The sequence below is a fragment of the Amphibalanus amphitrite genome, unplaced genomic scaffold (assembly GCF_019059575.1).
Source record: "Amphibalanus amphitrite isolate SeventyFive unplaced genomic scaffold, NRLGWU_Aamphi_draft 002229F_arrow, whole genome shotgun sequence".
Taxonomy (NCBI): Eukaryota; Metazoa; Arthropoda; class Thecostraca; order Balanomorpha; family Balanidae; genus Amphibalanus; species Amphibalanus amphitrite.
Window position 1 is genome coordinate 10,260 of NW_024883719.1, and position 25,062 is coordinate 35,321.

General features: G+C 43.2%; 1 long non-coding RNA gene across 1 annotated transcript; it reads right to left on the reverse strand.

The window, feature by feature from the left end:
• Positions 1–348: 348 nt before the first annotated feature.
• On the reverse strand, positions 349–24,453 carry LOC122376665. Its single transcript, XR_006255680.1, has 3 exons — positions 24,370–24,453; positions 12,690–12,758; positions 349–901 (listed from the first exon to the last, which is right to left on the reverse strand). It is a non-coding gene; the product is annotated as an uncharacterized LOC122376665 (long non-coding RNA).
• Between the last annotated feature and the right edge of the window lie 609 nt (positions 24,454–25,062).

Below are 25,062 nucleotides of genomic sequence, written 5' to 3' on the forward strand. Positions count from 1 at the left end.
GTAAAGCTGGCTTGGCGAAATGATATGAAGTTAAAAAAAACGTTTAGTTCGTTCAGCATTTAGCAAACCTCGTTGTCCAGGGGGAAATAGGTGTAATTTGTGCAAGAGTGGGTTCACAGGCCAGTGTACACAAAAGAATGTAGTCTACATGTTAACATGTAAACTGTGTGGTGCAGGAACGACCAGTGCACAGTACATAGGAGAAACGAAACGCCCGATACGGCTTAGGTACAATGAACATGTGAGAGACGCCATTGGCAACAAACCAGACACCCCTATGGGTGATCACTTTGGAAATGTTCACCCAGATGCCAGGGACATTCCTTATAGCATAAGTGTGTCAGTGCTATATAGGGCAACGGATCACCCAGATCGCAAAATCGCAGAGTCTATTTTGATTAGAAAACGCAGACCGGAACTGAACTCGAATGTATCGTCTTGGCCTATTATGTAAGTGTATGGATGTGTGTCACTGGATGTACCTGTCTCGTTTATGTAGATGAGTGTTAGAATGCAGTGCGCCAATTTAGGATTTTGATTTGTATTTTCTAATGTAAGAAGTTTGTTAATTAGGCTTAACAAATTTCAGTTACTTGTATTCGTATGTCGACTAAAAGTTATCATGATTTGAAAAATGGATGTACTTTAGATTTAATTGCTCGTGATAACGAATAGTGAAATAGGAGATAAAGAAAGGAGCAGACAAGAAATGTATTCTTATTCTGTCTTTTGTTAACAATTCCGACGAAGATCTGTGATCGAAATATCAATATCAATATATCCTTTTTGCTAATTTATATTTTACGAGGAAAGGTCATAAATTCTTACTTACCCTACATGGCTGTTGTTGTTTTCGTCAGGCGTCCCAAGAGGCATACCCATAAAGAGCCGGAACATAACTCTGGAATTGAAAAAAAAAAAACAGTAGAAGTTAATGTAATTTATACACATATCACGATCCATGACTATGACATTGGTATGACCTTAAGGAGAATATGGCCTTCCTAATTAATTAAACCGGTAAAAACGCCTTTTGAGCGAAGAGCGAGCGGGCGACAGAGTGAGCCCTGCACGTGCGGAAGTGCGAGAGGGTTCTTCCAACTGACTTGTGCACGGCACCCCAATGACCGGTCTAGAGCATTGTGCCAAATTTGTGCGCAATCGCCCCAGCCGTTCTTAACCCGGCAGGCGGTGGGCCTCCCGGCCACCTTCCGCGCGGTGGGGGGCATTTTTTGCCCCCCCCCCGTATCTCCGAAACTACTGGACGGATCCGGAAAATTCAAACGGCGTTTGATAACCCTGTCAAATTTGTCGAGGGAAACCAAATTTCATTGACCTCGGGGTCACCGATGACGTCACAGGTCAGGTCAAAGATAAAATGTTTCACCGTTCACGGGGCTTCTAGGGAAAGTGCTATAACACCGAGTAAAACGCATTTTGTCGAAAATCAGCGATAGGGCGTCAGTTGTCTAGTACATATGTTGCTATTTGAGGTCACTGGTCATACAAGGTCAGGTCACAGGTCAGGTCACCAAAGGTCACCTCCATAAGTGCTATTGCCCTCGGCTTCGCCTCGGGCAATAGCACTTGTTTCGGTCTTCACCCTCGGGCGACAGTGACGTCACATCGGGCAATATTTTTTGCTATTGCCCGCTCCCCCATGCAGTATTCGTATACTAGATATCGAGCTGGCGGGTCCCGGACGATGTACGCTGGCAGTTCTGCACGGTCCTAATGATAATAACCCAGGTTTCTACAGGTCAGTGTTTTCTTTAATAGGGTATATCGATAATAACAATGTTGTTATTGTAGGAGACTGGAATGTTACGTTAAATCCTAATGTGGACACTGAACACTATGTCTCTCAAGGTAACCGCCGGGCCAGGGAAGTGATTCTAGAGTTTATGGAGAAAGAGGGTATGGTTGATGTGTGGAGGGAGCAACACGCGACGAAAAGGTCGTATACTTGGAGGCGATCGTCCCCTCTCAGACTTGGAAGACTAGATTATTGTTTGGTCTCGTTAGCGGTGTCGAGACTGGTTTCCAGCTCATTTATTTTACCAGGTTACCGGTCTGATCACAGCCTGACTAGCATTGTTAATAAGTGAAGGAATGCAAAGTAAACGTGGACTCTATTGGAAGTTTAATAATTCGTTGCTGAAAGACTCCACCTACATTGACTTGGTGAATGCAGAGATTTTATAGATTAAAAGACAATATGCTTTTCCACTTTACACCAGCGATGAAGTTGAAGAGAGTAACGATATTGCATTAGTTATTGATGATCAACTCTTTTTTGAAGTCTTGCTATGCAAAATTCGTGGCCTGACTATATCCTACGGTGCGCGGAAGAAACGGGAAAGAGATAGACGCGAGGAAGTACTGGCTCTTGAAAATGCAAGTATTGGAAGGCCTTTTCGGGGAAGGGGAGATCTATCGTGAACGTTTGGTTTGCGCACAGCAGGAGCTTTCAGACCTCCGACGGATAAAGCTGGCCGGTGCGGCGCAGCGGGCGTGTGTCCGCTGGGTACAGGAGGGAGAGTCTCCAACGAAGTATTTTTGCGGGCTGGAAAAGAGGCAGAGTGTTGCAAAATACATCCCTTGCTTAAATGTCGACGGTGAATTGGTAAACGATAATGTCAAAGTGCTAGACTGCATAGAGGCTCACTTTAGTAGCCTTTACAAGGCACGGGCACAAAAGAATATTAATCACTGTCAGAAAGAGATTGGTGATGACTATCCAAAATTGACCTCTGATGAATCTCGTACGTTAGAAGGCCTATTAACTCTAAAAGAAGCCACCCAAGCCTTACGCGAGTTACGAAATGATAAGTCTCCAGGGCCGGACGGGTTTAGTGTTAATTTTTTCAAGTTCTTCTGGAAGCAGATTAGCGGTTTTCTAGTTCGCTCATTGAACAGTGGTTACGACAAGAATCTTCTGTCGTGTTCCCAAAGACAGGGCATAATTACACTGATTCCAAAAGGAAAGAAGCCGAAAGAATTTATTAAAAATTGGCGACCTATTTCGCTTCTCAATACCTCTTTTAAGATACTATCCAGGGTGATTGCAAACCGGCTGCGATTGGTTATTGATAAATTGATAGGACAGGAGCAAAAGGGATTCATGAAAGGACGTTACATTGGTGAGTGTACACGAACTGTGTACGACGTAATGTGGGAGGCGAAACATTCCAAGAATTCAAGTACCCTAATGCTATTGTTGGCTGATTTTCAGAGCGCCTTCGACTCTCTAGATCATAAGTTCATTCAGGATGTCCCAAAGAAGTTCAGTTTTGGAGAAAGCTTCAGAAAATGGATCCGGGTAATGTTTACAGGGGCCGTATCGGCCGTTTGCCAAAATGGTACGTCGACTCAATTCTTTAACGTAGAACGGGGCTGTAGACAGGGTGACTGTTGCTCACCTTTAGTTTTCGTTTTGTGCGTTGAAATTTTAGCGATCATGGTGAGAAACAATCCGCAAATTAGAGGCTGGGTCAGGGACGGCAAAGAATGTAAAATTGAGCAATACGCCGATGACACGACTTTTATCTTAGATGGTACACGGGGAAGCCTGATTGCCTGCTTGACTACGCTACAAGCGTTTGGGGAGGTTTTAGGTCTTACTTTAAATGCTAAGAAAACTCAAGTGTTTTGGATGGGTTCCCGGCCGTCTCCCGCTTTTTTGGCCAACACAGACCTGTTGGTTGCTGCTGAAAAATTCACACTTCTTGGCATCGAGTTTACCAGAACAATGACAGACATGTCAGAACGTAATGTGAGAAGGAAGGTCGTTGACATTGCAAATCTTCTCAGAGGATGGCTGAGAAGGCGTTTATCTTTTTATGGGAAGCGCACGGTAGTAAAGACGCTGGCGTTGCCAATGTTGACGCACATCCTCAATGCACTGCCTTCTCCGCCGAAGTCGGTCTTCATGATTTCGAGGTGATGTTTTTCCGATTTATTTGGAACAACAAGCAGGATAAAATCAAACGCTCTGTTATGTATACCAGATTTAAAGTGCCAAATGTCACAATATATGATAGTGCTCTCAAGGTTATGTGGATTAAAAGAGCTGTAATGAAGAGCGATGTATTTTGGAACATACTTCTGAGTTCAGGGGAACTTAAGCTCAATGAAATGTTAGTACGGGCGATAGTAGTGCAAAATACTTTTTAAGCAGATCAAGAGATAACTGGGCAAGGAACTTATTTTAGCGAGATGTCTATCAATGTTGGGATGTTTTCAAGGCCAGTTGCGGACTTTTTGACACGGACGTTGATCCAATTCACCTAGGTACCAAGCTGCTGATTGGCGGTTTCCCATTCTGGAATAGAGCTTTATTTGAGGCCGGATGCAGGCAGTCCGTCCGTATATGCAGGCAGTCCGTATATATATATATATATATATATATATATATATATATATATATATATATATATATATATATATATATATATATATATATATATATATATATATATATATATATATATATATATATATATATATATATATATATATATATATATATATATATATATATATATATATATATATATATATATATATATATATATATATATATATATATATATATATATATATATATATATATATATATATATATATATATATATATATATATATATATATATATATATATATATATATATATATATATATATATATATATATATATGGAGTTTGAGAAATCCGTGAGTTTGCAAACTCGGAGTTTTGCAAACTCCCTGACCCATCAGTGAGTTTGCAAAATCACTAGGGAGTTTACAAATTCACTAGGGAGTTTGCAAACTCACTGACCGGTCAGGGAGTTTGAGAAATTCCAGAGCGATTGGGCCAAATAAAAACAAGTGTGCAGCATGTGGGTGTCATACGCGCCGTCCGTGATGTTAAAACAAAGGCGGTTAGTTGTAGGGCCTTGTTATGTTCTGTTGCAAGGGCCTTTTCAGACCGAAAAAGATGGCCCCCAACAAAACAAACAATTTTCTCATTCAGTATTGTATCTCATCAAGCACCACTTGTTTTCAGAGTGTTTATTATGCGTTCCGTCCAAAAAAGTGCAGTTCAATTTTCTCCCATTGACTTGAGCCTTGAGCGATCTCAAAATTGACCCGGCCTCTCTGTCAACAATGTCAAACTTGCAAAGTAAACGTTTCAAATACATATAATGTTGCCCATTAGAATCGCTGAAAGTTCTGAAGCGATCGGTTAGTCGGTGTATTTAGATATGATGAGCACAGGAACTTTCCTTGAGGTAAGTTCACTTGACGTAACCTGATGTTATGACCTTGAATTGGGCGAATATGAATTGACTTGGGCGGGAAAAAATGGGTCATTTGAAATCTTAAAATGCTAGATTTTAACAAAAATTGCAAACACTATCCCGGCCAAATATTGAGTGAGAAGGGAGCGATTCCCCGACCCCATGTTTAGCTCCTATAATTGAGCTAGCTGCTAGAGCCTCGCGAAAAAAAGAGCGCTTGCGTCGTTACGTGACGCAGCGACTGGCACCTCATTTTAAAATATCAGTGACCTCTTAGGGCAGGTCAAGGGCCCCAAGGTATTTGATCGGTTCTTGGTATATAACTAAACGCATTTTCGTCATTTCGATACAATCGTGTTTTCTGTTCTCAGACGCGTCGATTTATATGCTTTTTTGTTTAGGTGAAGCAATTTAGGATGTCTACCTCAGGTCAATGTCATGTTAGGGCAACGCAGGTCACGAAGCTGTTGAAAGGAGGACATGCTGCATAACATTTGATTCGGCAAGTCTTGCAAAGTCCATTGATGGCTGTCCCGAATGGCTAGCTCATTTTGATCGGGAGTTATTGACGAAACACTCCTATGACCCTAGTGACGTCATAAATGACGTCACGCAAGGTGAATAATGCAAAAGTGAAGCATTAGACCTTGCCAAGAATGCATGAAGTCACGATTTCATGTGCTTGAGGTATAGTTTCAGATCATTTCCGACGCCAAATTAACGGTTTCCATAATTCCCCATTATGCTTATACGACACTAAAATAATGCATTGCGGATTGCATCATTTTATAACCGACAACCGTGCAGAGGTTTACCTAAGACGTCATATTTAAGTGACCTGACCTGAAAACGTGGTTGATGTCAAGTGATCCGGCTTGAATTAAATGTAAGGCATGTGAAATGTCAGCCTTCTATCATCAGTGTGCTTTGAGCTACCGCAAAAAAAATGCATGGTGGCCAGACTTGTAAACGACTCTGAGTTGATTCGTGAATCGACTCAGAATCAAACCGTTTTTCGATGAGTCATGAGTTGATTCGAATCACTTCATCGAGGAACTTGATGAGTCATGAGTTGATTCGAATCAATTAAATTTAACATCATGAGTCATTTGATGAATCGATTCAAATTTTCAGACTCAAACAAAGAATCGACTCAAAAAAAATTTGAGTCGTTTACAAGTCACCATCAACACCCTAATAATCAATGCTAGATCACCCCCTCAGCTTTAGCCATCACTTCACTCCATATTTCAGACTTACAAGAGCCTCAGAGGCTCAGGCACAGGCGCCTAATGAGCCAAAAGCATTTGGCAGTTGGTACCTAGGTACTAGAGGTGGCAAAACTGGAAAATTTTGGGACCCGGACCCGGACCCAATCTGACTGGCATATTTCCAAAACCGGTCAGACCCGGTCTAGGTCAGCATTGGAACCAGATGGACCCGTTCCCGAAATTCATTTGGAAAATTGTGTACTGTGCAAGAAGAAAATATTTTCTTTCCAATTGAGCAACCTTGTGTTGCAAAGTAAAACACTCATGCCATGGTCAATTCACTTCGCTTCACAGTTTGTATTTTAGAACCAGATTCAGGTCATATTTAATAATATAAGGCGTAAGAAGAACAATGAATTTCATGCTCACCTAAGCCCCTTTTACTACAAGCTGCTAAAAATGATGTGAACTGGGGATCCATGGAGCAGTGACTTCATCAGTCAGAACCTAACATCAAACATGGAACAAGATAAATATACTGATACCTTTGCTAATATTCTTGGTAAAAGATATTCGTTTTTAGAATGGAATACATAAGTCCTTCAAATATCAACTATATAACGTCCCAAACCAGAAAATCAAAATCAAAATAGAGAAACATAAAACTGTAAGGTCCGCCAGAAATGTCGACACCAATAGCAAGACACACAGGCGTTAAAACACTGCAAAATTTTGTTGACGTTAAAGTACTGCAAAATCGAAATGGCATTAAAGTACCGCAAGGTTGCGATCATGACTTAGTGCCAATTCATTAACGTAGAAAACAAACTACAATTTGTTGTTAGTACTTAGATATGGAATAAAAACCAAAGTTTCTGGGACTGACCTGATTTTGATCTTAGCGTCTTTGAGCTGGGATCCATGAGCAGAGTAATTGCGTATTACAAACGTATCACTATGATGAACAAGTAGGAAAATCCGTTCCTGATGCACATTTACTCGTCAATGCATTCGGGGTCTTTGTATCAATGTCATTAGGCGTTTAGTATGTGCTAGAGTGGAGACTTTGTCCTCTTCCTGATCGTGTTCCAAAATTGTTACCTTTATGCAGTAGATTAGCGTGCGTAAGGCTTAGCATATATGACGCTCAAATGCGCCGTTTTCATATCAACACGGAACCATTGGCCTTGGAGAATGGTATTGGTATTGACTCAGTTATTTGCCAGCTGTTGCCGTATGATGGCGCTAGTAGAGCGCTAGTGTTATACGCTCTGCTAGCGCCACCATGCGGCGCCAGTTGGCTAAAAATCTGTTCAATATCACGGCTTCTGGAGAATGCCTTAGATTCATTTCATACAGATAGAAATAATTTCAAAGCTGATTGAGTTATGAAATGCATTTAAATATCAAACCAAGGCCATGGGTATCAGACATGAACTGCGACTTCCGGTGGGCACAGTGACTTTGGTAATTGGTATGTCAATGTCTTTGAAAAGGCAGGTAAGATTTGCAACTGGTCAGCCTTGCTTCAATTGGATTTGTGTCCATTATAAATGGATTTCAGTCATACTTACCTACATATGTTATTGGTATTCGATTTCTAGAGCCCAAAATATTGTTGGGTGTGTACAGCAAACTGAATGGAAGTGATGTGTACAAACATTGAAGTACCTATTTTCTGGACTGCTTGCAGTTAGAACTTGTTTGCTTTGTTGTAGGTGACAAGATAAGAAATTGAAGCAAGACTGACCAGTGACCAGTATGCTACAGAATAGGTAGCCCAATCTGCAGGAATATTAGAATTCAAAAGTGGAATTGGGACTTAGGAACTGGAAACTGCATCAACCATGTTTGCCAAAGTAGTTACCTATGTACCTAGTCCTACTAGGTAGCTGCTTGAATCTTTGGTCAAGGCTACTATGCCGCTTAATACAATTGTGGTATGCGACATATTCATCTTATCATATAGCTTTGAGTCAAATAATCAACAAATGCCTATAGTGAGTCATGGGTTGAATGAAATAAGTTCAATAAAAATGTCGTGTGAGTCATGAGTTGATTTGAATCGATTCATCAAAATGTGTGAGTCATGAGTTGATTCGAATCATTCCGTTGGCTAGTTGCTCGAGTCATGAGTTGATTCGAATTATTTTATCGAGGAACTTGATGAGTCATGAGTTGATTCGAATCAATTAAATTTAACATCATGAGTCGTTTGATGAATCGATTCAAATTTCCAGACTCAAACAAAGAATCGACTCAAAAAAATTGAGTCGTTTACAAGTCTGATGGTGGCGGCATCCACCCCTTCTTCTCGGCCGGCGAGGGTTAAACCTCGCTTCGAATTATTGCAGATAATGATGTGACCAAAAGCAAAGCATTATTCTGTGTCTAGAACGGCCGCTGACTTGTTGGACAAGATCCCCAATCTTAATTCGCTAGATGGGAATAAAATACTCGGTATGTGATACATATAGTTATACCCCTCGATTTGCCCTCGCGCTAAGTCTATTCTAATCATCACTGTCGCTTTTTTATCCGAGATGATGTCGCCGCTAAACGGGTTGTTTTGTTTGCTTGCTTGCGCTGAATGGCCATTACAGATTATTGAAGGATTATGATAAAACAGGAATGGGGCAAGGGAGGATATGCACTGCAGGTGTTTAATTTAGATCACAAAGGCATCATTTCCGACATTGTGTAGAGTCATTATCTTCCCCTCCTCTGCACTGCGGCATCTCTGCGCCCCACACACGGCGTCCTCACTCCACGGCCGGCCGCCGCCAACTGACCCACTCGCCGGGCGCCGCGACCTGACCCGTGTCGCTGCCGCGGCCTGCGCAATAGAGTCGGGGCTGGAATCCGGGGGTTCGGCCGGCCGGCCGCCTCTGGAGCGGGGGACTTTTTTAGTAGACCTACTGTACAACAGGTTTACGCGATAACTGTATGTTTTGATATGCATGATTAACGGATGCATTAGTTTGGGTGTAGAAACTTGCATATTTATTGGTATATTATTTGTGTAGAACTGGGTAACTGCTTTTAATTGAACTGTAAAGCATGATGGTAATGCATGCGAGTTGTTCGAGCCCTTTGTAAGAATTAGGATGTTACTCAATTCAACCCTACCCTACCCTACCATACCCTACCCTACCCCTACCCCTAGGCCTACCCCTACACTACCCTACCCTTCCCTACCCTACCCTTCCCTACCCGTACCCTACCCTTACACTACCCTACCCTACCCTACCCTACCTTACCCCTAACCCTACACTACCCTACCCTACCCCTACCCTACCCTACCCTTACACTACCCTACCCTACCCTTACCCTACCCTACCCCCACCCTACCCTACCCTACCCTGCCCTACGCTACCCTACCCTACCCCTACCCCTACACTGCCCTAACCTACCCTACCCTACCCTACCCTACCCTACCCTGCCCCTACCCTACCCTACCCTACCCTACCAAACCCTACCCCTAGTCCCTACCCTACCCCTAGTCCCTACCCTACCCCTAGTCCCTACCCCACCCTACCCTACCCTACCATATCCTACCCTACCCTACCCTACCCTTACACTACCCTACCCTACCCTACCCTACCCTTACCTTACCCTACCCTACCCTACCCCTACCCCTACACTACCCTAACCTACCCTACCCTACCCTACCCTACCCCTACCCTACCCTACCCTTACACTACACTACCCTACCCTACCCTACCCTACCCCTACCCTACCCCTAACCCTACCCTACCCTACCCCTACCCTACCCTACCCTACCCTACCCTACCCTACCCTACCCTACCCTACACTACACTACACTACACTACCACTGACAGTCCAAGTTTCAGCTAACTCGGCCCAGAAACGGCTGAGTTATTGCAAAAACAAATTAATTGTATTTACTGGCGAATCCTCTTGGCGAGCGGTGCCTTGTGTCGGCCTTCGTTGTCAAAGGTCAACGACCTCCCGGCTCTGATGCTTTTCACTCAGTTTTTTAAGCGAACAACTGAGCCTACCGCGCGTGCTCTCTGCTCGGCGCCGGCCTCGGCCAGCCTGCGGCAGAGATGCACGCGCTGAACGAAAATTCGTTCTGATGGATAGGGAGGATTATAAGGATAAAGTTGAGACGATTTTAAATGACAATGAGAGTTATGAAAAGTTGCCGAAAAATCCAGTTCCGCAGGTGGAAGCGAAGACTAAACAGGTATTCAAGGCGGTAGCTAAAGATAAACTTTCAGAGAAAAACGTGGAAGATCTAACGCCCATGCATAGCAGAACTCCAGTTTTTTACGGCCTTCCTAAAGACCATAAGCCCGAAGTTCCATTGCGCCCAGTAGTTTCAGGCTCGGGTGGGCCTACCGAAAAGACAGCTTGCCTTCTCGAGAGAATATTAAAGCAGCTTTTAGCGTTCATTCCAACTCATCTCTGTGACACTAACGATTTTTTGAAAAGAATGAATGATCACTGTCAAAGACAGTCACTTCCGACAGGGTCCATCTTCTTCAGTATAGATGTAGTAAATCTGTATGGGAGCATACCTGTAGAGGAGGCCATTCAAGCAGCCAAAGAAAAGTTAGAAGCTCACGCGGGGGGGATTGAAACATTTGGTCTAAGCAAGGAGGACATATGTGCTCTACTGGATCAATGCCTACACAACAATGTCTTCTCGTTTGGAGATGCCTTCTTCAGGCAAAAGCAGGGCATCGCTATGGGCAACCCGTGCGCTCCGCCTTTAGCAGTCATCTTCTTAGACAAGTTTGAACAACAAGCTCTGACAGGTGCGGCGCTCAAACCAGACTTTTTGGTTAGATACATAGATGATTTTGCCGGAATATGGAATCATGGAGAGGAGGAGCTGTTCAACTTTCTGACGTAGCTCAATGGCTTGCACCCAAAGTTGAAATTCACCCTAGATCACTCAAAAAACGGAAAAGGGGTCCCTTTCTTAGACACCTATGTAACGGTAGAGTCGAATGGAAACCAGACAGCTTAAGTAGAGACAGAACTGTACATAAAACCGACGAATTCGGGCATTGTCTTGCATGCCACTTCGGCACATCCCACCTCAACAAAACACAACATGATCAGGGGCATGTTTCGCAGGGCGCTGAACCTTTCCTCTAGCAAAGCTAAGGGAGCCTCCAGTGTGGAAAAGATCCGTCTTTTACTGGTAAAAAATGGTTATTCACGTAATCTACTCAAGAGGCTCCTCAGAGAGGTACAAAACGACAAACGGACAAAACAAAAACGTGGGAACACACAGAAGGCGGGGGATGACGGTTATTTGACTTTGCCATACATCGATGAGCATTTACTGTGCAAAGTGAACAGCATTATTAAGAAATCCGGACTCAATGTAAAGCTGGCTTGGCGAAATGATATGAAGTTAAAAAAAACGTTTAGTTCGTTCAGCATTTAGCAAACCTCGTTGTCCAGGGGGAAATAGGTGTAATTTGTGCAAGAGTGGGTTCACAGGCCAGTGTACACAAAAGAATGTAGTCTACATGTTAACATGTAAACTGTGTGGTGCAGGAACGACCAGTGCACAGTACATAGGAGAAACGAAACGCCCGATACGGCTTAGGTACAATGAACATGTGAGAGACGCCATTGGCAACAAACCAGACACCCCTATGGGTGATCACTTTGGAAATGTTCACCCAGATGCCAGGGACATTCCTTATAGCATAAGTGTGTCAGTGCTATATAGGGCAACGGATCACCCAGATCGCAAAATCGCAGAGTCTATTTTGATTAGAAAACGCAGACCGGAACTGAACTCGAATGTATCGTCTTGGCCTATTATGTAAGTGTATGGATGTGTGTCACTGGATGTACCTGTCTCGTTTATGTAGATGAGTGTTAGAATGCAGTGCGCCAATTTAGGATTTTGATTTGTATTTTCTAATGTAAGAAGTTTGTTAATTAGGCTTAACAAATTTCAGTTACTTGTATTCGTATGTCGACTAAAAGTTATCATGATTTGAAAAATGGATGTACTTTAGATTTAATTGCTCGTGATAACGAATAGTGAAATAGGAGATAAAGAAAGGAGCAGACAAGAAATGTATTCTTATTCTGTCTTTTGTTAACAATTCCGACGAAGATCTGTGATCGAAATATCAATATCAATATATCCTTTTTGCTAATTTATATTTTACGAGGAAAGGTCATAAATTCTTACTTACCCTACATGGCTGTTGTTGTTTTCGTCAGGCGTCCCAAGAGGCATACCCATAAAGAGCCGGAACATAACTCTGGAATTGAAAAAAAAAAAACAGTAGAAGTTAATGTAATTTATACACATATCACGATCCATGACTATGACATTGGTATGACCTTAAGGAGAATATGGCCTTCCTAATTAATTAAACCGGTAAAAACGCCTTTTGAGCGAAGAGCGAGCGGGCGACAGAGTGAGCCCTGCACGTGCGGAAGTGCGAGAGGGTTCTTCCAACTGACTTGTGCACGGCACCCCAATGACCGGTCTAGAGCATTGTGCCAAATTTGTGCGCAATCGCCCCAGCCGTTCTTAACCCGGCAGGCGGTGGGCCTCCCGGCCACCTTCCGCGCGGTGGGGGGCATTTTTTGCCCCCCCCCCGTATCTCCGAAACTACTGGACGGATCCGGAAAATTCAAACGGCGTTTGATAACCCTGTCAAATTTGTCGAGGGAAACCAAATTTCATTGACCTCGGGGTCACCGATGACGTCACAGGTCAGGTCAAAGATAAAATGTTTCACCGTTCACGGGGCTTCTAGGGAAAGTGCTATAACACCGAGTAAAACGCATTTTGTCGAAAATCAGCGATAGGGCGTCAGTTGTCTAGTACATATGTTGCTATTTGAGGTCACTGGTCATACAAGGTCAGGTCACAGGTCAGGTCACCAAAGGTCACCTCCATAAGTGCTATTGCCCTCGGCTTCGCCTCGGGCAATAGCACTTGTTTCGGTCTTCACCCTCGGGCGACAGTGACGTCACATCGGGCAATATTTTTTGCTATTGCCCGCTCCCCCATGCAGTATTCGTATACTAGATATCGAGCTGGCGGGTCCCGGACGATGTACGCTGGCAGTTCTGCACGGTCCTAATGATAATAACCCAGGTTTCTACAGGTCAGTGTTTTCTTTAATAGGGTATATCGATAATAACAATGTTGTTATTGTAGGAGACTGGAATGTTACGTTAAATCCTAATGTGGACACTGAACACTATGTCTCTCAAGGTAACCGCCGGGCCAGGGAAGTGATTCTAGAGTTTATGGAGAAAGAGGGTATGGTTGATGTGTGGAGGGAGCAACACGCGACGAAAAGGTCGTATACTTGGAGGCGATCGTCCCCTCTCAGACTTGGAAGACTAGATTATTGTTTGGTCTCGTTAGCGGTGTCGAGACTGGTTTCCAGCTCATTTATTTTACCAGGTTACCGGTCTGATCACAGCCTGACTAGCATTGTTAATAAGTGAAGGAATGCAAAGTAAACGTGGACTCTATTGGAAGTTTAATAATTCGTTGCTGAAAGACTCCACCTACATTGACTTGGTGAATGCAGAGATTTTATAGATTAAAAGACAATATGCTTTTCCACTTTACACCAGCGATGAAGTTGAAGAGAGTAACGATATTGCATTAGTTATTGATGATCAACTCTTTTTTGAAGTCTTGCTATGCAAAATTCGTGGCCTGACTATATCCTACGGTGCGCGGAAGAAACGGGAAAGAGATAGACGCGAGGAAGTACTGGCTCTTGAAAATGCAAGTATTGGAAGGCCTTTTCGGGGAAGGGGAGATCTATCGTGAACGTTTGGTTTGCGCACAGCAGGAGCTTTCAGACCTCCGACGGATAAAGCTGGCCGGTGCGGCGCAGCGGGCGTGTGTCCGCTGGGTACAGGAGGGAGAGTCTCCAACGAAGTATTTTTGCGGGCTGGAAAAGAGGCAGAGTGTTGCAAAATACATCCCTTGCTTAAATGTCGACGGTGAATTGGTAAACGATAATGTCAAAGTGCTAGACTGCATAGAGGCTCACTTTAGTAGCCTTTACAAGGCACGGGCACAAAAGAATATTAATCACTGTCAGAAAGAGATTGGTGATGACTATCCAAAATTGACCTCTGATGAATCTCGTACGTTAGAAGGCCTATTAACTCTAAAAGAAGCCACCCAAGCCTTACGCGAGTTACGAAATGATAAGTCTCCAGGGCCGGACGGGTTTAGTGTTAATTTTTTCAAGTTCTTCTGGAAGCAGATTAGCGGTTTTCTAGTTCGCTCATTGAACAGTGGTTACGACAAGAATCTTCTGTCGTGTTCCCAAAGACAGGGCATAATTACACTGATTCCAAAAGGAAAGAAGCCGAAAGAATTTATTAAAAATTGGCGACCTATTTCGCTTCTCAATACCTCTTTTAAGATACTATCCAGGGTGATTGCAAACCGGCTGCGATTGGTTATTGATAAATTGATAGGACAGGAGCAAAAGGGATTCATGAAAGGACGTTACATTGGTGAGTGTACACGAACTGTGTACGACGTAATGTGGGAGGCGAAACATTCCAAGAATTCAAGTACCCTAATGCTATTGTTGGCTGATTTTCAGAGCGCCTTCGACTCTCTAGATCATAAGTTCATTCAGGATGTCCCAAAGAAGTTCAGTTTTGGAGAAAGCTTCAGAAAATGGATCCGGGTAATGTTTACAGGGGCCGTATCGGCCGTTTGCCAAAATGGTACGTCGACTCAATTCTTTAACGTAGAACGGGGCTGTAGACAGGGTGACTGTTGCTCACCTTTAGTTTTCGTTTTGTGCGTTGAAATTTTAGCGATCATGGTGAGAAACAATCCGCAAATTAGAGGCTGGGTCAGGGACGGCAAAGAATGTAAAATTGAGCAATACGCCGATGACACGACTTTTATCTTAGATGGTACACGGGGAAGCCTGATTGCCTGCTTGACTACGCTACAAGCGTTTGGGGAGGTTTTAGGTCTTACTTTAAATGCTAAGAAAACTCAAGTGTTTTGGATGGGTTCCCGGCCGTCTCCCGCTTTTTTGGCCAACACAGACCTGTTGGTTGCTGCTGAAAAATTCACACTTCTTGGCATCGAGTTTACCAGAACAATGACAGACATGTCAGAACGTAATGTGAGAAGGAAGGTCGTTGACATTGCAAATCTTCTCAGAGGATGGCTGAGAAGGCGTTTATCTTTTTATGGGAAGCGCACGGTAGTAAAGACGCTGGCGTTGCCAATGTTGACGCACATCCTCAATGCACTGCCTTCTCCGCCGAAGTCGGTCTTCATGATTTCGAGGTGATGTTTTTCCGATTTATTTGGAACAACAAGCAGGATAAAATCAAACGCTCTGTTATGTATACCAGATTTAAAGTGCCAAATGTCACAATATATGATAGTGCTCTCAAGGTTATGTGGATTAAAAGAGCTGTAATGAAGAGCGATGTATTTTGGAACATACTTCTGAGTTCAGGGGAACTTAAGCTCAATGAAATGTTAGTACGGGCGATAGTAGTGCAAAATACTTTTTAAGCAGATCAAGAGATAACTGGGCAAGGAACTTATTTTAGCGAGATGTCTATCAATGTTGGGATGTTTTCAAGGCCAGTTGCGGACTTTTTGACACGGACGTTGATCCAATTCACCTAGGTACCAAGCTGCTGATTGGCGGTTTCCCATTCTGGAATAGAGCTTTATTTGAGGCCGGATGCAGGCAGTCCGTCCGTATATGCAGGCAGTCCGTATATATATATATATATATATATATATATATATATATATATATATATATATATATATATATATATATATATATATATATATATATATATATATATATATATATATATATATATATATATATATATATATATATATATATATATATATATATATATATATATATATATATATATATATATATATATATATATGGAGTTTGAGAAATCCGTGAGTTTGCAAACTCGGAGTTTTGCAAACTCCCTGACCCATCAGTGAGTTTGCAAAATCACTAGGGAGTTTACAAATTCACTAGGGAGTTTGCAAACTCACTGACCGGTCAGGGAGTTTGAGAAATTCCAGAGCGATTGGGCCAAATAAAAACAAGTGTGCAGCATGTGGGTGTCATACGCGCCGTCCGTGATGTTAAAACAAAGGCGGTTAGTTGTAGGGCCTTGTTATGTTCTGTTGCAAGGGCCTTTTCAGACCCGAAAAAGATGGCCCCCAACCAAAACAAACAATTTTCTCATTCAGTATTGTATCTCATCAAGCACCACTTGTTTTCAGAGTGTTTATTATGCGTTCCGTCCAAAAAAGTGCAGTTCAATTTTCTCCCATTGACTTGAGCCTTGAGCGATCTCAAAATTGACCCGGCCTCTCTGTCAACAATGTCAAACTTGCAAAGTAAACGTTTCAAATACATATAATGTTGCCCATTAGAATCGCTGAAAGTTCTGAAGCGATCGGTTAGTCGGTGTATTTAGATATGATGAGCACAGGAACTTTCCTTGAGGTAAGTTCACTTGACGTAACCTGATGTTATGACCTTGAATTGGGCGAATATGAATTGACTTGGGCGGGAAAAAATGGGTCATTTGAAATCTTAAAATGCTAGATTTTAACAAAAATTGCAAACACTATCCCGGCCAAATATTGAGTGAGAAGGGAGCGATTCCCCGACCCCATGTTTAGCTCCTATAATTGAGCTAGCTGCTAGAGCCTCGCGAAAAAAAGAGCGCTTGCGTCGTTACGTGACGCAGCGACTGGCACCTCATTTTAAAATATCAGTGACCTCTTAGGGCAGGTCAAGGGCCCCCAAGGTATTTGATCGGTTCTTGGTATATAACTAAACGCATTTTCGTCATTTCGATACAATCGTGTTTTCTGTTCTCAGACGCGTCGATTTATATGCTTTTTTGTTTAGGTGAAGCAATTTAGGATGTCTACCTCAGGTCAATGTCATGTTAGGGCAACGCAGGTCACGAAGCTGTTGAAAGGAGGACATGCTGCATAACATTTGATTCGGCAAGTCTTGCAAAGTCCATTGATGGCTGTCCCGAATGGCTAGCTCATTTTGATCGGGAGTTATTGACGAAACACTCCTATGACCCTAGTGACGTCATAATGACGTCACGCAAGGTGAATAATGCAAAAGTGAAGCATTAGACCTTGCCAAGAATGCATGAAGTCACGATTTCATGTGCTTGAGGTATAGTTTCAGATCATTTCCGACGCCAAATTAACGGTTTCCATAATTCCCCATTATGCTTACGACACTAAAATAATGCATTGCGGATTGCATCATTTTATAACCGACAACCGTGCAGAGGTTTACCTAAGACGTCATATTTAAGTGACCTGACCTGAAAACGTGGTTGATGTCAAGTGATCCGGCTTGAATTAAATGTAAGGCATGTGAAATGTCAGCCTTCTATCATCAGTGTGCTTTGAGCTACCGCAAAAAAAATGCATGGTGGCCAGACTTGTAAACGACTCTGAGTTGATTCGTGAATCGACTCAGAATCAAACCGTTTTTCGATGAGTCATGAGTTGATTCGAATCACTTCATCGAGGAACTTGATGAGTCATGAGTTGATTCGAATCAATTAAATTTAACATCATGAGTCATTTGATGAATCGATTCAATTTTCAGACTCAAACAAAGAATCGACTCAAAAAAAATTGAGTCGTTTACAAGTCACCATCAACACCCTAATAATCAATGCTAGATCACCCCCTCAGCTTTAGCCATCACTTCACTCCATATTTCAGACTTACAAGAGCCTCAGAGGCTCAGGCACAGGCGCCTAATGAGCCAAAAGCATTTGGCAGTTGGTACCTAGGTACTAGAGGTGGCAAAACTGGAAAATTTTGGGACCCGGACCCGGACCCAATCTGACTGGCATATTTCCAAAACCGGTCAGACCCGGTCTAGGTCAGCATTGGAACCAGATGGACCCGTTCCCGAAATTCATTTGGAAAATTGTGTACTGTGCAAGAAGAAAATATTTTCTTTCCAATTGAGCAACCTTGTGTTGCAAAGTAAAACACTCATCCATGGTCAATTCACTTCGCTTCACAGTTTGTATTTTAGAACCAGATTCAGGTCATATTTAATATAAGGCGTAAGAAGAACAATGAATTTCATGCTCACCTAAGCCCCTTTTACTACAAGCTGCTAAAAATGATGTGAACTGGGGATCCATGGAGCAGTGACTTCATCAGTCAGAACCTAACATCAAACATGGAACAAGATAAATATACTGATACCTTTGCTAATATTCTTGGTAAAAGATATTCGTTTTTAGAATGGAATACATAAGTCCTTCAAATATCAACTATATAACGTCCCAAACCAGAAAATCAAAATCAAAATAGAGAAACATAAACTGTAAGGTCCGCCAGAAATGTCGACACCAATAGCAAGACACACAGGCGTTAAAACACTGCAAAATTTTGTTGACGTTAAAGTACTGCAAAATCGAAATGGCATTAAAGTACCGCAAGGTTGCGATCATGACTTAGTGCCAATTCATTAACGTAGAAAACAAACTACAATTTGTTGTTAGTACTTAGATATGGAATAAAAACCAAAGTTTCTGGGACTGACCTGATTTTGATCTTAGCGTCTTTGAGCTGGGATCCATGAGCAGAGTAATTGCGTATTACAAACGTATCACTATGATGAACAAGTAGGAAAATCCGTTCCTGATGCACATTTACTCGTCAATGCATTCGGGGTCTTTGTATCAATGTCATTAGGCGTTTAGTATGTGCTAGAGTGGAGACTTTGTCCTCTTCCTGATCGTGTTCCAAAATTGTTACCTTTATGCAGTAGATTAGCGTGCGTAAGGCTTAGCATATATGACGCTCAAATGCGCCGTTTTCATATCAACACGGAACCATTGGCCTTGGAGAATGGTATTGGTATTGACTCAGTTATTTGCCAGCTGTTGCCGTATGATGGCGCTAGTAGAGCGCTAGTGTTATACGCTCTGCTAGCGCCACCATGCGGCGCCAGTTGGCTAAAAATCTGTTCAATATCACGGCTTCTGGAGAATGCCTTAGATTCATTTCATACAGATAGAAATAATTTCAAAGCTGATTGAGTTATGAAATGCATTTAAATATCAAACCAAGGCCATGGGTATCAGACATGAACTGCGACTTCCGGTGGGCACAGTGACTTTGGTAATTGGTATGTCAATGTCTTTGAAAAGGCAGGTAAGATTTGCAACTGGTCAGCCTTGCTTCAATTGGATTTGTGTCCATTATAAATGGATTTCAGTCATACTTACCTACATATGTTATTGGTATTCGATTTCTAGAGCCCAAAATATTGTTGGGTGTGTACAGCAAACTGAATGGAAGTGATGTGTACAAACATTGAAGTACCTATTTTCTGGACTGCTTGCAGTTAGAACTTGTTTGCTTTGTTGTAGGTGACAAGATAAGAAATTGAAGCAAGACTGACCAGTGACCAGTATGCTACAGAATAGGTAGCCCAATCTGCAGGAATATTAGAATTCAAAAGTGGAATTGGGACTTAGGAACTGGAAACTGCATCAACCATGTTTGCCAAAGTAGTTACCTATGTACCTAGTCCTACTAGGTAGCTGCTTGAATCTTTGGTCAAGGCTACTATGCCGCTTAATACAATTGTGGTATGCGACATATTCATCTTATCATATAGCTTTGAGTCAAATAATCAACAAATGCCTATAGTGAGTCATGGGTTGAATGAAATAAGTTCAATAAAAATGTCGTGTGAGTCATGATTGATTTGAATCGATTCATCAAAATGTGTGAGTCATGAGTTGATTCGAATCATTCCGTTGGCTAGTTGCTCGAGTCATGAGTTGATTCGAATTATTTTATCGAGGAACTTGATGAGTCATGAGTTGATTCGAATCAATTAAATTTAACATCATGAGTCGTTTGATGAATCGATTCAAATTTCCAGACTCAAACAAAGAATCGACTCAAAAAAATTGAGTCGTTTACAAGTCTGATGGTGGCGGCATCCACCCCTTCTTCTCGGCCGGCGAGGGTTAAACCTCGCTTCGAATTATTGCAGATAATGATGTGACCAAAAGCAAAGCATTATTCTGTGTCTAGAACGGCCGCTGACTTGTTGGACAAGATCCCCAATCTTAATTCGCTAGATGGGAATAAAATACTCGGTATGTGATACATATAGTTATACCCCTCGATTTGCCCTCGCGCTAAGTCTATTCTAATCATCACTGTCGCTTTTTTATCCGAGATGATGTCGCCGCTAAACGGGTTGTTTTGTTTTTGCTTGCGCTGAATGGCCATTACAGATTATTGAAGGATTATGATAAAAAGGAATGGGGCAAGGGGATATGCACTGCAGGTGTTTAATTTAGATCACAAAGGCATCATTTCCGACATTGTGTAGTCATTATCTTCCCCTCCTCTGCACTGCGGCATCTCTGCGCCCACACACGGCGTCCTCACTCCACGGCCGGCCGCCGCCAACTGACCCACTCGCCGGGCGCCGCGACCTGACCCGTGTCGCTGCCGCGGCCTGCGCAATAGAGTCGGGCTGGAATCCGGGGGTTCGGCCGGCCGGCCGCCTCTGGAGCGGGGGACTTTTTTAGTAGACCTACTGTACAACAGGTTTACGCGATAACTGTATGTTTTGATATGCATGATTAACGGATGCATTAGTTTGGGTGTAGAAACTTGCATATTTATTGGTATATTATTTGTGTAGAACTGGGTAACTGCTTTTAATTGAACTGTAAAGCATGATGGTAATGCATGCGAGTTGTTCGAGCCCTTTGTAAGAATTAGGATGTTACTCAATTCAACCCTACCCTACCCTACCCTACCCTACCCTACCCCTACCCCTAGGCCTACCCCTACACTACCCTACCCTTCCCTACCCTACCCTTCCCTACCCGTACCCTACCCTTACACTACCCTACCCTACCCTACCCTACCTTACCCCTAACCCTACACTACCCTACCCTACCCCTACCCTACCCTACCCTTACACTACCCTACCCTACCCTTACCCTACCCTACCCCCACCCTACCCTACCCTACCCTGCCCTACGCTACCCTACCCTACCCCTACCCCTACACTGCCCTAACCTACCCTACCCTACCCTACCCTACCCTGCCCCTACCCTACCCTACCCTACCCTACCAAACCCTACCCCTAGTCCCTACCCTACCCCTAGTCCCTACCCCACCCTACCCTACCCTACCATATCCTACCCTACCCTACCCTACCCTTACACTACCCTACCCTACCCTACCCTACCCTTACCTTACCCTACCCTACCCCTACCCCTACCCCTACACTACCCTAACCTACCCTACCCTACCCTACCCTACCCCTACCCTACCCTACCCACACTACACTACCCTACCCTACCCTACCCTACCCCTACCCTACCCCTAACCCTACCACCCTACCCCTACCCTACCCTACCCTACCCTACCCTACCCTACCCTACCCTACCCTACACTACACTACACTACACTACCACTGACAGTCCAAGTTTCAGCTAACTCGGCCCAGAAACGGCTGAGTTATTGCAAAAACAAATTAATTGTATTTACTGGCGAATCCTCTTGGCGAGCGGTGCCTTGTGTCGGCCTTCGTTGTCAAAGGTCAACGACCTCCCGGCTCTGATGCTTTTCACTCAGTTTTTTAAGCGAACAACTGAGCCTACCGCGCGTGCTCTCTGCTCGGCGCCGGCCTCGGCCAGCCTGCGGCAGAGATGCACGCGCTGAACGAAAATTCGTTCTGATGGATAGGGAGGATTATAAGGATAAAGTTGAGACGATTTTAAATGACAATGAGAGTTATGAAAAGTTGCCGAAAAATCCAGTTCCGCAGGTGGAAGCGAAGACTAAACAGGTATTCAAGGCGGTAGCTAAAGATAAACTTTCAGAGAAAAACGTGGAAGATCTAACGCCCATGCATAGCAGAACTCCAGTTTTTTACGGCCTTCCTAAAGACCATAAGCCCGAAGTTCCATTGCGCCCAGTAGTTTCAGGCTCGGGTGGGCCTACCGAAAAGACAGCTTGCCTTCTCGAGAGAATATTAAAGCAGCTTTTAGCGTTCATTCCAACTCATCTCTGTGACACTAACGATTTTTTGAAAAGAATGAATGATCACTGTCAAAGACAGTCACTTCCGACAGGGTCCATCTTCTTCAGTATAGATGTAGTAAATCTGTATGGGAGCATACCTGTAGAGGAGGCCATTCAAGCAGCCAAAGAAAAGTTAGAAGCTCACGCGGGGGGGATTGAAACATTTGGTCTAAGCAAGGAGGACATATGTGCTCTACTGGATCAATGCCTACACAACAATGTCTTCTCGTTTGGAGATGCCTTCTTCAGGCAAAAGCAGGGCATCGCTATGGGCAACCCGTGCGCTCCGCCTTTAGCAGTCATCTTCTTAGACAAGTTTGAACAACAAGCTCTGACAGGTGCGGCGCTCAAACCAGACTTTTTGGTTAGATACATAGATGATTTTGCCGGAATATGGAATCATGGAGAGGAGGAGCTGTTCAACTTTCTGACGTAGCTCAATGGCTTGCACCCAAAGTTGAAATTCACCCTAGATCACTCAAAAACGGAAAAGGGGTCCCTTTCTTAGACACCTATGTAACGGTAGAGTCGAATGGAACCAGACAGCTTAAGTAGAGACAGAACTGTACATAAAACCGACGAATTCGGGCATTGTCTTGCATGCCACTTCGGCACATCCCACCTCAACAAACACAACATGATCAGGGCATGTTTCGCAGGGCGCTGAACCTTTCCTCTAGCAAAGCTAAGGGAGCCTCCAGTGTGGAAAAGATCCGTCTTTTACTGGTAAAAAAGGTTATTCACGTAATCTACTCAAGAGGCTCCTCAGAGAGGTACAAAACGACAAACGGACAAAACAAAAACGTGGGAACACACAGAAGGCGGGGGATGACGGTTATTTGACTTTGCCATACATCGATGAGCATTTACTGTGCAAAGTGAACAGCATTATTAAGAAATCCGGACTCAATGTAAAGCTGGCTTGGCGAAATGATATGAAGTTAAAAAAAACGTTTAGTTCGTTCAGCATTTAGCAAACCTCGTTGTCCAGGGGGAAATAGGTGTAATTTGTGCAAGAGTGGGTTCACAGGCCAGTGTACACAAAAGAATGTAGTCTACATGTTAACATGTAAACTGTGTGGTGCAGGAACGACCAGTGCACAGTACATAGGGAAACGAAACGCCCGATACGGCTTAGGTACAATGAACATGTGAGAGACGCCATTGGCAACAAACCAGACACCCCCTATGGGTGATCACTTTGGAAATGTTCACCCAGATGCCAGGGACATTCCTTATAGCATAAGTGTGTCAGTGCATATAGGGCAACGGATCACCCAGATCGCAAAATCGCAGAGTCTATTTTGATTAGAAAACGCAGACCGGAACTGAACTCGAATGTATCGTCTTGGCCTATTATGTAAGTGTATGGATGTGTGTCACTGGATGTACCTGTCTCGTTTATGTAGATGAGTGTTAGAATGCAGTGCGCCAATTTAGGATTTTGATTTGTATTTTCTAATGTAAGAAGTTTGTTAATTAGGCTTAACAATTTCAGTTACTTGTATTCGTATGTCGACTAAAAGTTATCATGATTTGAAAAATGGACTTTAGATTTAATTGCTCGTGATAACGATAGTGAAATAGGAGATAAAGAAAGGAGCAGACAAGAAATGTATTCTTATTCTGTCTTTTGTTAACAATTCCGACGAAGATCTGTGATCGAAATATCAATATCAATATATCCTTTTTGCTAATTTATATTTTACGAGGAAAGGTCATAAATTCTTACTTACCCTACATGGCTGTTGTTGTTTTCGTCAGGCGTCCCAAGAGGCATACCCATAAAGAGCCGGAACATAACTCTGGAATTGAAAAAAAAAAACAGTAGAAGTTAATGTAATTTATACACATATCACGATCCATGACTATGACATTGGTATGACCTTAAGGAGAATATGGCCTTCCTAATTAATTAAACCGGTAAAAACGCCTTTTGAGCGAAGAGCGAGCGGGCGACAGAGTGAGCCCTGCACGTGCGGAAGTGCGAGAGGGTTCTTCCACTGACTTTGCACGGCACCCCAATGACCGGTCTAGAGCATTGTGCCAAATTTGTGCGCAATCGCCCCAGCCGTTCTTAACCCGGCAGGCGGTGGGCCTCCCGGCCACCTTCCGCGCGGTGGGGGGCATTTTTTGCCCCCCCCCCGTATCTCCGAAACTACTGGACGGATCCGGAAAATTCAAACGGCGTTTGATAACCCTGTCAAATTTGTCGAGGGAAACCAAATTTCATTGACCTCGGGGTCACCGATGACGTCACAGGTCAGGTCAAAGATAAAATGTTTCACCGTTCACGGGGCTTCTAGGGAAAGTGCTATAACACCGAGTAAAACGCATTTTGTCGAAAATCAGCGATAGGGCGTCAGTTGTCTAGTACATATGTTGCTATTTGAGGTCACTGGTCATACAAGGTCAGGTCACAGGTCAGG